At 41.6% G+C, this 17,117-nt stretch overlaps 1 protein-coding gene across 1 annotated transcript in view; it reads right to left on the reverse strand.

Annotated features, from left to right (window-relative positions):
- Window positions 1-17,117, reverse strand: part of MAP1B (microtubule associated protein 1B) — a 101,032-nt gene that overhangs the window by 26,718 nt on the left and 57,197 nt on the right. The window lies entirely within an intron of this gene.

Raw genomic sequence — 17,117 nt, forward strand, 5'->3', positions numbered from 1 at the left:
AAGTGCAAGGAGCCCATATTTAAACACCCATTGACCAAGTTAGAAAAATTCCTACTTTAAAAACCTTAAAAGAAAAAAATACTGCATATCTGGAATCACTTCCCAGCGTTCATTAAGCATGGGCTGCAGGTAGCAATAGCTTCCTATACCTCCTCTCTCTTCTCTCTCACTACAAAATTTCACCCACAACAGGTTCTCTGCAATATTACTGCTGCATGTAGCATTTCCCCAGAGCTCTTCTTTCAGCCATAGCAGAGGAATTTCATATTTATGGTCTCCTTCATATCCTTCTTATGCCTAGGACCCAGCAGGAAGGGAAGAGCTAAACTAACTAAGCTAAAGTCAGTTTAAACATACTGCTCGTCTTGCGGGTGCCTCTAGGGAGCTCTTGTTGGCAAGAAAACAACCTAGAGGGACCATACAAGAAATGAGGAAGGGGTGGAAAGAAGTGGAAAAAATTATGGCTTGTGCACAAAAGGGAATGAAATGAGGAAAAGTGAGAGAGAAATGCAAACAGCTGTTGGGATTGTGATGAAATGTACAGAGAAAGGGCAGCCACACTCTAGCAGCAGCCAAGTGGCAGAACAGCAAAATCAGGGACTTAACCTGGTTTTGCTTTGTCTGAGCCAGCAGAGCCTGAGAGTACTGCTGAGGCAACACATCTGACCCAGAAATTTTCTTCTCAAGGACCCTCTTTTTAAGTTGATCATCGAGTAGCATCAACGATCTTTGGAGAAAGCCACACACATCTTTCTCTGCCAAAGGGAAACAGACTAGAAATCTGATATTTACAGCATGGGTAGTAACATCAGAAATCCAGACAACTCTTAAAACTGGAAGATTATAGCAATGAGCAGAACAGAAAAAAGCCAAAAACTAAAAAGAGATAAAAGAAAGCCCCTATGTCAGAAAAAAATGGTAAAGGGAAGAAATAAAATACAAGGAGAGATTATGCAAAGAACAGAGAGAGGACAGACATGATAAAAAGTGAAAAAAGACAAGAATGAAATATTTTAAAATAAAAGGAATGCTTGTATGAAAAGTTGGCTAACAATTCAGCATGTGTAAAGCAATCCAGATTTCCCTACCAACTATTTTTTCTATTGATCTATTTTAAAAAGAGCATGCGTATGTGTGCATGTGCAAGCAAAGAAGAAAGAAAAGCCTCTCTTCCCGACATCAAGGACCAGCGGGGCCCAGAGTGGGGCAGCAGAAGTACGGGGCCCGGGCCAGCAGGAGCTCTGGAGTTGATCCAGCTCCCCTTCTCTCTGCTGGCGCAGCCCAGTCCAGCTCCACAGAGCCCCTGCCAGCCGCCACCCCACGCTCCTGCCGCCCAACTCCAGACAGTGCTGGCTCCAGGACACTGGTGCAGCCCCATGCTCCTGCCCAGCTGTTGCTGCTCTCTGAGCACATGCTCATTCCCTCTCACCCTCATCTGCCTCAGCAATTTGCCCACCACTGCCACTGCTCCTCTCCACCCCACACTGGTTGCTCCGGCAACACATGGTTCCCAGCTGTAGCACTGGGCTGCAGGATGCAGCAAGAGCCGGCCTGACCCCTGCAATTCTCGGCTGGCTCTGTGCAGTGCCAGCCAGGCTGGTCCAGCTCCTGCTGTCCTGCAGTCTCACCAGAGTGGCAAGCTAGAGGGAGGGCAGGAAAGCCGCAGAAGGTCAGCGGTGGCAGATGGAGGGGGAAGTGGCTGCGAGCAGGAACATGGGGCTGCGCTGGTGGCCCAGGGGCAGCAGCAGAGCCCAGGCTTGGAGGAGTGCTGGCAGGGGCTCTTCCTATCACGGGGGGATATAAGCAAACCCTCCCCCTCCACACATACCACAACCCTCCCCAACCACCTTCCCCCCACACACTCACAGCCCCCCATGTACCCCATACCTAACCACACGTCACACATATCCACATGCTCCCCCACCCCACATACACCCCCACGCCTATCCACCCTCTCCCCACAACCCCCCCATACATCCACACCCAACATACCCCCCCCTACACAATTTACAAAAGTAAGATTTCATTTTAAACTATTGTGCAATCACCTCTATGTATACTACACAAACACACGTTAATCAGGACAAAAATATTTTTTGAAATCAAATTAATGAATGTTGTAGTAAATGTTCTATTTTTAGGGTATAATTTGGTATTTTTCTGGTTCAGAGATGGCAAACCCTTGCTTAAAGGAGTACTTCTGGAGAGGGGGGCAAGGGTGAGGGACTCCTGGTGACAAAGGTCTGGGGCTAGGGGGTGGGAATTCTGGTCCCAAGATGGTGACCAGGGGATGGGGCACCTATCAAAGAGCAGGGATACCCTTGCAGCCCTTGACAGCTTGCCAAAATTCGTTAAGTGGCCCTCCACCTGAAATAAATTGCCCGCCCCTGATTTACAGCTACATTCAGTAAAACTTTCACCTGGCTTCTTCACTACAGAAACTCATAGAAGGTCTTCTACAATCTTATGTGTCAGTGATTTTGCTGGCTTCCTCAGTGAAAAGATGAAGCAGAGTTGACTGAATTGCCTTTAGTCTTGGGAGAACAAAACAAATTGCTGTCCTCCATTTCTCCTATGATAATTTGAGACACAACAACTAACTCTAATAGTCACAAAGTAAACTGCACTGATTATGATTAGATGTTAACATATATAATTAAGGTTCAAAAGATATACAGTTATCCACACCATAAATTATTCATAAGCAAATATAAGGATAACCAACTTCTCATTTTATTACAGTTCCTGCAATTCACACTGGTGATCTGGTTTGGCCTTAGAGAAAATTAACTGAATGCTGATCATCATTGATAATGATTTTTAACAAACCACAAATGCTAAATGTCTGGGCTATAAAACACTGTGAGTTATACAATGCTCATTTCCCATTAGCTAAATTTAATAAACAACTCTGAACATTTAGGGGCAAGGGCACAGGTATACCTAGAATGTATGCGTTTTGGGTATAAAGTACAGAAAATTTGTGACCAAGTGCCTTCACGCCTCCAATCAAACAAGATCCGTGCATATCAGCTACTCTCTTTGACACTACTGTTTTCAGAAGAAATGTGTTAACAAATCATGTTGAGTCCCAAACTATCTGGCTATATTACGTCCCATTACAACCAGAAACCATCAGCTTTCTCCTATCATAATTCCCTCACAAGCTGATGTAAAACAGCAGGGATAACTACCCAGCAGCTGAAGCTATGAGCAAAAAAAAATTCCAAGTAAAAATGCTCAAGATTTCATAATCATGGAAGCATTCTTGAAAAGTCTTTCGATTTTCAGTCAGTTAACTTAAAACTCCAAAAAGGTCTCTTCACACTGTTGTTACTCCTTTCAGTGAAATTAATACTGTCACACGTGTAACTGTGGAGATGCTCATGAACTAACTCATAAAAATCTTTTTTCCCTTAATTGAAAAAGTCAAAATTTTTGTTACAGAGGATTGCTACAGTTAAAACAAGAATTTTCAGGATGTTTGGTTGGGATGAGAATCAGGAAAAACAAATATTAAGATCTTATACAAGCAACCCAATCTAACAGAATAAAATTATCCCAGCAGAGGAACTGAGGTTGTTATTAGCTGAAAACAGACTGGGTGGCCTGAGGTATATGCCATTAAGTTAACAAGAATATGTAAAGACCCTCTCTGAAAAGTTTAGTTTTTAAAAAATTAGCTCTCCTACATTTTGACAGCAACTGCAACCATTCATTTGATAAAGCAGCCATCCCATTTTTGTAAAGTTTCTGGAAAAGAAAGGGAGAACCTTCAAGTCTAATTGTTAAACAAACAAAAAAGCAACTGGCTGAAGAAACAGATCAGTTTAGAAAGCAGTTAAATTGCACTCGGTTGTATATAGATTCCAAAGAAAAAAATTGAGATAGTCCATTTAGCAATTGGGATGAAGGATCTGATTTGCAGACTTTTTAAAAAAGTTCTGTATAATAATTAGCCAGTTCATAATGATAGCAAGACTATTTCCATTTGTTACAGAATGCTCCTACAAAGCAGTCAGCAAGTACTTCTTCCAACAATGCTAGCATTTTATTTTTGGAAAATAAAAATCTGGGAAGTAGTCTTCACAAATTCCAGGAGACAGGAGACAGAATTACAGAGACTAAAATAGAATATGCCATATTCAGCTCTAATGTTACTATGCTTATCTCTGTTTCAGTCGATCAAGAATTATCTGGTACCTCCAGGACTGAATTTGACCCTATGATTTCCCCAAATCTTAGGCAAATGGTACAAAGATGAAGAAATCCTTTTCTCCATTGAGAACTCCCACATAAAGTGGAATGTGAGAGTGACAGTACTTTACACAGTTTTGCATGAAAACAAGATCTATATTTACTAGGATGCTGAGCTGGCAGGACAGCTCTGAACAGTCAGCTCTGCAATCATTCCAGAGCATTCCAACAGTGACAAAGATTTGAAAGATTGAAATTGACTGCAAGGTGTTATTATTTTCTTTCCCATTGTTTAAACCATTTTGATATGTACACAGTTGACACTTAAGAGTTATGTTAGACATAACTCTTAAGAGAATTCTGTGTCTGATCTTTTTTTTTTAATCTCTTGGGCTATTCTCCATGCAGTTTAATGGGTTTCTCTGTATGGAACACTGGACTGTATTGCTACTAAGAGTAGTAGTTTGTCTGACGGGCTTATGTTCTTCTAATGCCCCCCAGAAGAACCCCACAAAATAGTCCCACCACTAGGGGTGCACCAATAGAGATTTTTGGGGCATATCGACCGATACCGATCTGATTTCCGATACAGTATGGACGACTGCATGCAGCTGGTCAGTCTGTTGCAGTGGAAGGGGAGCAAGGAGGGAAGGGATGTGGCCCCAGCAGATCAAGGGCCCTGTAGTGAGGGAGGGAGTGGGGCTTGGGCAAGGGCTGGGGGAGGCACTGCTCAGCTGGGGCGGGGCGGGCATGGGACAGAGCCACAGCACGTCTGGAGGGTGCGGGGAGGGTGGGGTGGTTCCCGCCGCTGTGCACAACCTGGAAGCCATGGGGGGATGTATGCCCCCCAGATCTGCACAAGGTAGGGCAGATGCTGCAGCAGGCTGGGGCCAGGGTTGCACTGGGGTCTTTCTGGTGGGGGCTAGGTTGGGCTGTGCTTGGGGCAGGCAGTGACAGTGCTGGGAGTGGGGCTACGGCAGGGGGCCCCAAAATTTATCGTAGCCCCCCCAACCCTCCCTTCCAGCACCTCTGAGCACAGCCCAGCCTAGCCCCTCACCCCAACCAGGAAGAGCCTGGTGCAGCCCCGGGCCTGGCCGCAGCCCACCCCACCACACACCGCGCAGATGGGGCCCCAGCCCACCCCACCATCTCAGGGTGCACACAGAGGCTGGAGCCACCCACCGCCGCAGGCCCTGGATGAGCTGTGGCTCTGTCCCATGCCCCGCCCCACCCCAGCTGGGCAGAACCTGCCCCAGCTCCACTCCTGCCTCACCATGGGGACCTCAATCTGCACCCCCATGCCCCTTCCCTCCCCATGCACCACAACAGACTTTCACAGTTGTAGCTTTCAGTTTGAAACAATACACCACTTGCTGCCTTACAGAATGGGCTGTGCAGGGAAAGCTATAATAGCCACTTCACTACCTGAATACTTTTGGGGGTCTTTACAGCAGTTTGACAAATTCCCAGCGAAATCTTTTGAAGTAAACTAAACACAGTAAATCAAATTAATTTTATGTACACTGTTGATTAGCAGATTGATTGTATCAAGTTTTCTCACTAAATATTGATTTGCTGCACCATTTGCCAACTTTGTGACAGCTAATTTGCTGTCAGACAACTGTCATTTGTCTAGTAGAAGCAAACTGTTGACCTTTCACCCCCATTAGTTACTGTCTTGGAGCAAATTATCACCCATAATAATCATTTCTCATCTTCAAGAACAGCTTTCTCTTGCTCATAGTTCTTCAGAAATTTCAGTTCTAAGACGTTCTACCGTAATCTGGCTCACCTCACTGAAACCTTCCTGTGTCTAAATAGTTAAAATATTCAAAGGAATTTTTTTATATTTATTTCTGTTTTATTGTAATTTCTACAATATAAAATGAAAATTGACATGTAAAATGTAAAACAAGCCTGACAAACAAACCCAGAACCCTAGGACCAGAACAACAATCCACAAATCCACACCAAGACAATGATCCCTGCACAGTGTTTTGCTATCACTCTTTATTGCATTACCTAATAATTCTGGTAAAGAATAGTAAAGAGTTGTAAAAAAAATAATTCCAAGACAAAGGTGGGCCCAATACTGGCTATGTTTAGTTTCAGATCCTAGTGCGAGTAGGGGAATCAAAAATTCATGCTAGTCCACGCTATGGTAACCAGCTGCCTCTGTTCACTAAGATTTTCCCAATTATGAGGCACAATCCCAGTAACCCAGCTGATGCAGTGAAATAAGGAGGTTGCTAGCCATCTGGCAACCTTGCCTCCCTCCTCTGTTATACCTAGTCCCTGCTCATTCCCTGTTTTTGTCAGGCACAACTGTCTTTCTGCTGCCACCTCTTCTGCCAGCTGTTGCTTTCCTGAACTGGGCTATTCCTAGTCCATGCAGTGCCACGGGCCCCATAATTTATTGCCTGTAAAAAATACAATTGTAAGATGATGAACAAAAGGAGAACCAGCAGTGGTGCATTAGGCCCATTAGCTGCAAAGTTGCAACAGGGGCAAGGTAGAAGGGCACTATGACTGCTTTCAAATAAGCAGCTGGATCTTGAGATCCTGTAATATTAGGGGATATGCAGGCGATTGGGGGAGCAGCAGACTGGCTGGGGAAAAGATAGGGAAGCTTGCATAACAAGACCCTTATATGGAAGAGTGAGCAATAAGAATGCGCATGCCTATGGAGGGAGTACAGAAGTATTGTGGGAAGAAGGCTAAAAAGCTGTGTGGAGAAAAGAAGTAGACACCTTCCCAGGCACTGCTCAGACTCAGCTGTCAGTCTCCCTGTCCCACACCTTGTGTCCTCACTGTGACAGACATCCCAGCACTGCCTTTTGGACAAATTCAGTCATATGGTCACCAGTGAAGAGAACAGAGATGTTTCTCCATGGTTCGATAGCACTGGTCACTGTGTGGGTTATTTTAAAAACAGCAAACATTTTATCCTAATGCTACTCGTTATCTGACATGACTGTTCACTAGCACACATTTACCTCCAAAAAGAACATACAGAACAATGTCACTGTTTTAATCAGAACAATCTTAAAATGGCAGGTTTTAGAGTGAAAAAGACTCTAGTTTCCATAGCCAATATGACAGTCTCCTACTCTCTTAAAGTCTAATCTTCCCCACCCTCGAAAAAAAATCAGTTTAAACGTTGACTTGCTCTCTCTGTATATTGGAAGGTCTTTTTTCTCAGGTTCATGGTAACAAGTAACATATTTAAACCCCACATAAAAGTATCCATCTAGATCTTCCTTCCGTAATGTGGTTCACAACTTTTGAAATCAATATTTTAATCATGTTTAGGGTACTCTAAATATCCTGTTATTGTGAATGGTATTTTTCTGGAACTTGTTGTAATTTTTTAGTAACTCACTATACGGTGCATTTATCTTTAGAATACCCCTGTAAGGTATGGTAGTATTATAAACCCCACAGTAAAGATGGGGAATTGAGGCACAGAGACAGGAAATTACTTGTGCAAGATCACAGAGGACATGCAAGGCAGAGACCCAAGTTTCCTGTGTGCCAATGCAGTGCCTTAGCCACACGGTGTGGACTTAGGATGGAAGCATCACAATGCAGTATACCAGAACATGTTTAATATTTTAAAAATCTATTAATAATGGATGACTCCTTTTTTAGATGTACTTACTACATCACATTATTCGCTTACTGTCAGCATGGAGTCAGGGGCAAGATAGTATAGAATAACCAATTTTTCCATAAATCAACCGCTTTTCTACAAACACATGTATATCACTTTAAAATAATATCTTTACCATTCAAGCTATTTTATCTCTAAAAAATATGACAATGTAAAATAGGAACTGAAGCCCTAGCCCTGCTCTCACGTTTTAAAGGAAAATTCCTCAAGGAGAAACAACAAATCTAATTCATCCCATCCTCTCACTCTAATGTTCATTAAATGTCATAAAATAAATATAGGCAGAGAAACAGGTGGTTTTAACTAGTTAAGATTCAATCAATAATTTTATAAACATATGAGGTTACTGCAGTATATGATCAATCTTTCATTATTAGGAATAATCCCTCTTCCAGGGTGATAGTCCCCCCCCCCCATCAAACTTAATATCTAGAAAATGACAATGGCAGGGAAACTCTTTCAGCATTTCCACTTAATACTGCAGCTCTAACATTCCAGTCCTCAGACTTTCTGTGACTTTGGAGTGTTGTCTTTCAGTCAGGCAGCATATTGCCCTAGTAACTGAGAGTAAATTGGAAGCTATCATGTGGGCTGACAGAAGACTGCAGTGATGCAGAGCCGACTCATCAGTTCTGAAGTCCTAGGCCCCGATCTGCATCAGGAACAATACCAACCAGAGAAAGGAAAGGTAACAAGGCAATGTCAAGTATGCTCTAGAAATTATCTTCCCCACCTAGAATATATACATAAATTCCTTCCTCACTTGAACTCATCTATGGCCCCAAAAAACTAAAAGTCATAGGAACTGCAGTTCAATGCCCTGTGAAATTTCCTCTATAATAGTTTAAATAATCTGATATTTTAACCTTATCCATTATTCAAGAATTGCAAGATCTCTTTCACAGTTCAGTTTGGTGCAATTATCAAAAAATACAAACAAGATTTTATTCTACAGAAAAGATAACACTCAGTATTCCTACAGGCCACATTTTAGGGTCATTACTTAAAAATGCAATATATGAGGTTCAGCAGTTGTCAGACAGAATATATCATAGCTTGCAGGAGTGGTTTGTATCTTACGCATTTTTCATTATATTAGTTAACAAACACATGATCAATGATAAAAGGAAAACTATGAATGGGTCATACTAAGATGCTAAGCAATTCCAATCCTTAGAGAAAAGAGTCTGGCATATTTTCTAGGAGCTGTTTTACATGGACAAAAAACCTTGAGGTTCTCTCTTTATCACACTGTGAGGTATCTGGAATCATAATTAAATAATTCTGGGCCTAATCTAAAATCAACTGAAGTACACAGAAATATATCCACTGATTTATCAGTTGGATTGGGATCAGGCCCTCTGACTATAAAATGTCTTAATTTTTTTTAAATGAGAGCTAAATGAAATGTGATACTGACATGTTCCTGCTCAATGGAACACAAACTACATTTTAAGATCCTTCATTCACTTATAAACATCTCAGCTAATTGTTCTTTCCCTCCTTTCTTTAACACTTTTCTCATATGTTTCAGTGATGGTTATGCGCTCCAAATGCACAGATTGATGCACAGTTTCCATTAACGTATGTTCTAGGGTCTTCTAATGCTTGAGGTCTGCTCAGGGCACATCAGTTTTGGAGGTTTTGATCTCTTGGGATGCTTTGCTTTCCAATTTACTTTCTTGGATTGTTCTCCCCACCTGCGCCACTCTGCTCTCACTGTGTGGGCTACCACTGAAGTGACATTCAGTATATCTGCAGCTCAGAGTGCCAATACTTCCAAATGGGGCTTGACTGAACCTCTCTGTAACTGCCAGCACATCAGAGTGCAGCAATACCTGGGGAAAACAAGCAGCACAAGAATGCCCATTTCACAAGTACTTCAGTCTACTGTTTGAAAATATGGGCTCTCATCACGATGGAAACTGGAGCCAAACCCAGAGTGTCAATTAGAAACCACTGGGGGCATTTTTACCCTCCCAGAGAATGCTTGCAAATGGAACTACAGTTTTGAGATCATCTGCCACCTTCATAGAAAACCTGACACGGCACATGTGTATAATTTGCCATGGCTTCATATAGTTACAGTCTGGTGTAAAGAAAAGTCCTTTTATGTTGATTCCACTATCAGAATCCCTCAGTTTATATGTACTTTCTCTCTTGCCTCTTATTTACTAGATAAAACATTCTGGGCCTGACAATTGATGAATAACGAATGACAACAGATTTGTGAGCATGCCCCGCAAGTTATTAGAGCTGCACTTGGGTTCTACCTTAAATGTTAACTTTATAGCATGCAAAGCCATTTATAGGCAAGTCTTTCCTTAAATTGCCAATCCATGAAGCTGTTAGGAAAGAACCTCTGAACTTAACTACTTAACCTCTACTGAAAATTTCATTATGAGCAATTTTTTAAAAATTCTTTAAAATCACATTCCAATTATTTGTTTGCCATAATGTCATTTTTAAACTCACTGCAGAGAGGTCCTCCTTAGCAAAATTTTCTTTAATTGCCTTGCTTTGTAAGTACCGTCAGTTTTTTGCTGTGTTTTTGAACCATGTATAGTGATATTATTTGCATGATAAATGAAAGGATACAATTTTGAACAGATCTTTGTATGTGTTTTAGAAACTCCTCAATTTGTCAACTGTGCATGATCGCTACGTACGAATTTACCCATTGTGGAATTCCCTTGGGCTTTCACAACCACTGCAAAAACCTAACAAGATGCTCTATTTGTAAGCCTTTAATGAGAACTGGGCCTAAGCTTCTTCCCTGGCAACCATCCAGTTTCCCAGTTCTACAGGAAGTATTGCCCAAGGCCCACATTTTGCTTTATATGTATTCAGTGCAAACCATGAAGATAAACAGCATTACTAATCAATTTCTTAACTCGTAGAATTCACAAGTTGTACCCTAGTAGGAAAAGCTTTGCTGCCTGCAACAGTAAGTGACCGTTGTACACAAAAGCAGAGATCTTGCTATAAAAGGCAAAAAACCCAGCTGAAAGCCCAGAAGCTTCTGCATCCTATAATTGCTTACTGGATATGCACAGTATTCTATTGAGATGTTTTACACAAATGGCAAATGTAATGTGAAATAACCTGCTTCTGCCCACACTAATGGCAGATACTTATACATTAGCTCCCAAGGGCACCGCACACATTTTAAATGACAGATTTGTACATCAAGTAACTGTCATTTACAGTACAATGTCTCCAAGAGATATTCTGTATGATACCATTCACAAATTCCAGTCACATTTTTTATATAGCTTTATGCAAAGTAACGTCACTAGAAAATGGAATTGTGCAGTGAGACCACTGGGTTAAAGACAATCATCAAGTTTCAGTACACTGATGATGTTCAGTACACTGATGATGAAGTCTCACTTGGAAGCCGACCTTTAGGCAATTGTCAACATCTTCACTGAGTCATACAAGAAAATGGGACTAAAGCTTAACATTCAGAAGACTAAGGTCCTTCATCAACAAGCACTTAATGAGCAGTCCCCATCTCCGATAATTCAGATTCATGGTGAGACTCTGGAGAACACTGAATATTTCCTGTACCTCAGAAGCTATTTCTCACAGAAAGCTGACATCAGTGAAGAAATCCAACATTACCTCAAATATGCAAGTCCAGTCTTCAGACAACTGAGGGAACAGGTGTTCAAAGATCATAGCATCAGATCTGAGACCAAGCTCATGGTTTAATAAGCAGTCATGATCTCCACCTTACTGTACAGAGCCAAGACATGGACCACATACAGAAAACAGCTAAAGTTGCTGGAGAAGTACCATCAATGTTACCTGCAGTAGATCTGCGAATCCAGTGGAAAGACAAGCACACCAACATTAGTGTCCTCTCACAAGCAAATACAATGAGCACTGAGGTGATGATCCTCTGAAATCAACTTCACTGGGCTGGCCACATCATCTGAATGTCTGACTCTAGACTCCCAAAGCATTTTATAGACTCCCAGCTCGTTCAAGGCACACACTCAAGAGGAGGGCAGAGAAAGTGCTTCAAGGACGTCCTCAAGGCCAACTTGAAAAAATGCAACACTGACATCAACATGTGGGAGACTATCACCCAAGACTGCCCCAAATGGAGGAAGGGTCTGCTGCAAGGACCTCAGTACTTTGAAACCTTACAATGACAACAGGAGATGGAAAAGTGGCAGAAAAACCTTGTTCCGGACTGAATCAAGACTCCAGAGCCACCCACCCCACATGGAAACATGTGCCCAAGTTGCAACAAAGTCTGTCAGCCCCAGATTTGCCTCGTCAGCCACCTTTGGACCAACGGATATGACATTCATGGAAGACAATCATCCTCGACTATGAGGAATTGCCAAAGACGACAGATAATTCTGGAAATTATGCTACCATGCACAGACCTTCACCAAATTCTCAGAACCAGGTTGTGATGTCAGAAAGTAAATGCAGCATTTTAGCTTTGAAGACACTGGGGTTTAGCAGTACTAAGCCTATGGGGCAGGAAGTTAGGAGCAGAAACAACACTAGTCAGACTTGAGCATAGATTATATTTTCCCCTATATATAAAAAAAGTGAGGATAGGTTGTAACTCCCAAATACCTGCTTTAATGTTTACATGCTTTGGAAATCATTATCTAATTTCTAATATCAGAAAAAAGACAGCTAAGAATTTCAGGCTATTACAGAAAAGTGCATGTAATAACAGCAAAATATCAGCTAAGGTGAAAATATAAATCTACAAGATTTGTGTGCTGCCATCACTGCTTTATGGTTCAGAAAGGTAGACTATATATGCTAGGCATATCAAGAGACTGAACAGTTTCCACATGAGATGTCTGAGTAAGATTCTGAAAATAAAGTGGGAAGACAGAATACCAAACACAAAGGTACTGGAGCACACAGGACTGACACACTTAGAAACCACTATCAGGAAAAAAAGGTTGTAATGGATGTGCCGTGACAGGAGAATGGGAGAAGACCATATCTCCAAGAAGTCACTCACTGTCAACATAGAAAGCTGGGAGGAGTACTCAGAATCCCATCCAGTCTGGAGGGAACATCTAGCACTGGATGCAGCTCAACATGAAGTGGCTTTGATTCACAGGATGGAAGCAAGGCAAGAAAGAAGAAAGCAGTGTGCTGTAAATATGGACTCTAACTCAGACAACATATGGATCTGTAAAACTTGTAGTAAGCTGTGTCACACTCAAATTGGGCTGGTCAGCCATGAACAGATTCATCAGGCATCTGACTAGACCTCTTACCAGTGGCAGTGCATAGGGAGTGCATGTGGGTGCATGTGCATCCCCTGAGATTGGCGGTGCACCCCCTGAGAAAAGCGGGAGATCGCCACTTACCACCCCCCACCACTCCTGATACCACCATGACAGCCTGCAGGAGCTCCCCACTCAGTCCGCCACCACCACTGCTGCAGCTGCCTACAGGAGCTCTCCGCATGCCCCCGCTGCTGCCACGTGCAGGCAGTCGCCCTGCCGCCCCATTCTCCAGGAACACACATGGTTTATGCCTCTTACGTATACACCACGACCCAGAGGATTGACAGTTGCCCACTATTATAATTTCTGGTTTTATTCACCCTGTGCCCTATCCTGATAGCACTTTAGCAACCTCAGTTGTGGAAAGAAAGAATCAAGAGGCACTAGTAGCTGCACCCAAAACTTGAGGCTACTGCTGCTATTACTCTCCAGTTAATTGCTTTTACATTCAGCATGATAGGCTACCCTATATATAAATAAGATCTAAAAAGAACCACCACTGTAGAGAGTTGCTGAATCTTTAAATGGATGAATCTCATAGGGAGTTAAAAGTGAACTGAAATATTGAATACTTATTAAACTAATACTCAAAAAATGCTAACGTCTATCCTAATAGCTTATCATAAGGAGACACAGTCACATTGGTAAGTATGAACTCTATTTTCAGTTCTGTCTGTGGCACTCAATAGTCTGGTTACCTTTTCCTAAACCTTAAATGTAACATATAATCTACTAAACGATCTTTAGGACTCAAAAATACACTTACTGTTACCCAAGGGGGCAGTAATACAATTCTGGACTAGTTCTTTGTGAAGCTGTTTGAAAATCTTTAATAGACCATGATTACTTAAACTTGAGTGTATTATTCTCTTTACATGCATGCCTAACTCCCATTAATACCTATGCCAATTCTGTGCATACAACAATGAAAGATTAGACTCTTATTATTTAAGATGGGATCATCAGCCTTGTGCTACTTTTGGAAAAAGCTCAAGGATATTTTAAGAACTATAGGGAGTTAATCTCATTACACACAATTAATATAATGTGGCAGCTGAAATACTATTTTTTCCCTTAAATCAATAACAGGTCACCACCTGATTCCCTATAACCGGAAATATACACACTCCTGACTTTTCCCCACTAAACAATATGCTTTTCTATTTTTCTGAATACTAATAATTCAATGATGCGTTATATTTGAAAGCATTTAACCATTCAAATCCTTTAACAAGTTAAAATGGTGGACTTAGAAATGGACACATTTAGAAAATGTTACAATACTGGTCAGTGGACCCATCATGCAAAACTGACTTTTTTATGTGCTTATATCACCAGTGCCTATATGCCCCATTATAAATCCTCCAAACATAGATTCGTTACCAGAGCTCATTTTAAAGATGTTATTGCCATTATAGTCATTTCAAAAAATGCAGAATCTTGGAAAGGATAGGATATACTATTAAACTAGCTAAAAAAAAACCACTGTTATTTATCACCCTTGTTTTCAGAGGCTGCCAAATGGCAGCGCTGCAGAGACAATAAGCAGAAATAGGGTTTCTTTCAAAAAGTGGGAGTCAAATCCTAATGAGGAAAATAAAAAAGAGCATAAAATCTGGCCAATCAAATGTAAAACTGTAATAAGACAAGCTAAGAAAGAATTTGAGGAGAAGCTTGCCAATGACATGACAGGTAACAATAAAAATTTATGTAGGTATATTAGAAGCCAAAGATGTGCTAGGGAATCAGTTGGGCGTCTGGATGATCAGCATGTAAATGGGGTGCTAAAGGATGACAGGGCCATTGCTTGAAAACTAAATACATTTTTTGTATCGGTCTTCACTGTGGAAGATGTTAGAGAAATTCAATCACCAGATCCATTCCTCCCTAGGGACAAATCAGTAAAGATGACCCAAAACAAGGTTTCAATAGGTGAGGTTGCAGAGGAAATTGATAAACTAAACAGTAGCAAGCTACCAGGACCTGATGGAATTCACACTAGGATCCTGAAAGAGTTCAGACTGGAAACTGCCAAGCTGCAGTATACAACCTATCACTAAAAACAGCCTCAGTATTAGAGGACTCGAGGGTTGCCAATGTGACTCTTATATTTAAAAAAGGCTCTAGATGGGATGCGGGGAACTACAGGCCAGTAAGCCTAACTTCTGTTCCTGGAAAACTGGTAGAGACAATAAGAAAGAAAGAAAGAAAGATCTGGTCAGCACATGGATGAACATGGGTTTCTGGGGAGGAATCAACATGGTGTCATCAAAGGGAAATCCAACATATTAGATTTCTTTGAGGGTGTCATTAAGCAGGTGGATCAGGTGACCCAATTGACATAATATATTTGGACTTCCAAAAAGCCTTTGACAAGATCCCTCGTCAGAGGCTCTTAAATAAATTAGCTAGTCATGGGATTACAGGGAATCCATTCATGAATTAGCTCAAAGATAGAAAGCAAAAAGTACAAATGGTCAGTTTTCTAGATGGAAAGAAGCAAATAGCAGGGTCCCCCAGGGATCTGTGTTGGGACCAGTGCTGTTTAACACAGTTATAATGGGGGTGAGTAGGAAGGTGGCCAAATTTGCATGTGACAAAATTACTGAAAGTGGTAAGGACCAAGGCAGACTGTGAGGAACTACAGAAGGGCAAATGGGCAACTAAATGGCAGATGAAATTCCAGGGTTGTTGGTTGTAGCCATGCTGTTCTAAAGACATAAGCAGACAAGGTTCTTTAGGCAAATGTGATACATTTTATTAGACCAACTAAATAGTCGGAAAAATTTTCTTTGCAAGCTTTCAGGCACAAACACCTTTCTTCAGGCATAGGGAGAGTCTGCTGGTGTTGTGTGTGCTCTCCTGGTGGAATGGAAGCCAATATGCCAAATGCAGGTCTGTGAAAATGCAAATGTGTGGCAGGGAGGATCAGAAGGAATGGGAGACAATAGGTGTGAGACAGGTAAGTGGGGGTGGGGAGAAGGGGAATCTTGAGCTGGTGTTACAGTGTAGCTGGTAAAGTACAGACAGGTAACTGGGGGTTATCAGATGTTAGGCAGGTTATACTGTACCATAAATCCAATGTGTATATTTAGTCCATGATTTTTTTAATCTAGTAGACTTATGAAGTAAAGTTCGTAGGCTCGTCTATGAAAGGTGTTTTGTAAATTCTCTTTCAGAATTAGAACCAAGAGATTGGAGAGAATGGTTGTCTTGTGAGAAGTGTGCATTCACACGTAATTGGGTGTTTTTGTCTTTGATAGATTTTCAGTGTGCATTCATTCTGGTACGTAGTTGTTTTGTTTCTCCTACATGTTTTCCATTGGGGCATGTACTGCACTGGATGAGATATATTGCATTTATGGAGGTGCAGGTATAAGATCCCGACCATTCCTGAATGGTGACAGTTCTGTTGGGGAGTGAAGTTATTGTGGGAATGGTGGAGATACATTGGTAGCTTTTACATAAGTGCAAAGTGATGCACATGGGCAAAAATAACCCAAACTATACCTATGCTATGATGGGCTCTACATTAGCTGTTACCACACAGGAAAGTTATCTGCAAGTCATTGTGGACAGTTCACTGGAAACAGCCACTCAGTGCTCAGCAACTGTCAAAAAGGCAAACAAAATGTTAGGGATTATTAAGAATGGAACTGTAACCAAAACGGAAAGTATCATTATGCCCCTTTGTAAATCTATGGTGCATCCAGACCTTGAATACTGTGCCCAGTTCTGGTCCGCACACCTCAAACAGGATATAGAAGAAGGTCCAGAGAAGGGCAACATGGATGTTTAGCTGTATGGAGGGGCTTCTAGATGAGGAGACTAAAGAGGCTACCTGTTCAGTTTAGAAAAGAGAAGCTTGAGGGGAACCATAATAAGCGTTTACAAAATACTAAATGGAAAAGAAGGAAAGTAAAGAGGGAAAAGAGGGATTTATTATTTACTCTTTCACACAATACAAG

The sequence above is a fragment of the Crocodylus porosus genome, unplaced genomic scaffold (assembly GCF_001723895.1).
Source record: "Crocodylus porosus isolate Cpor-Errol unplaced genomic scaffold, CroPor_comp1, whole genome shotgun sequence".
Taxonomy (NCBI): domain Eukaryota; kingdom Metazoa; phylum Chordata; order Crocodylia; family Crocodylidae; genus Crocodylus; species Crocodylus porosus.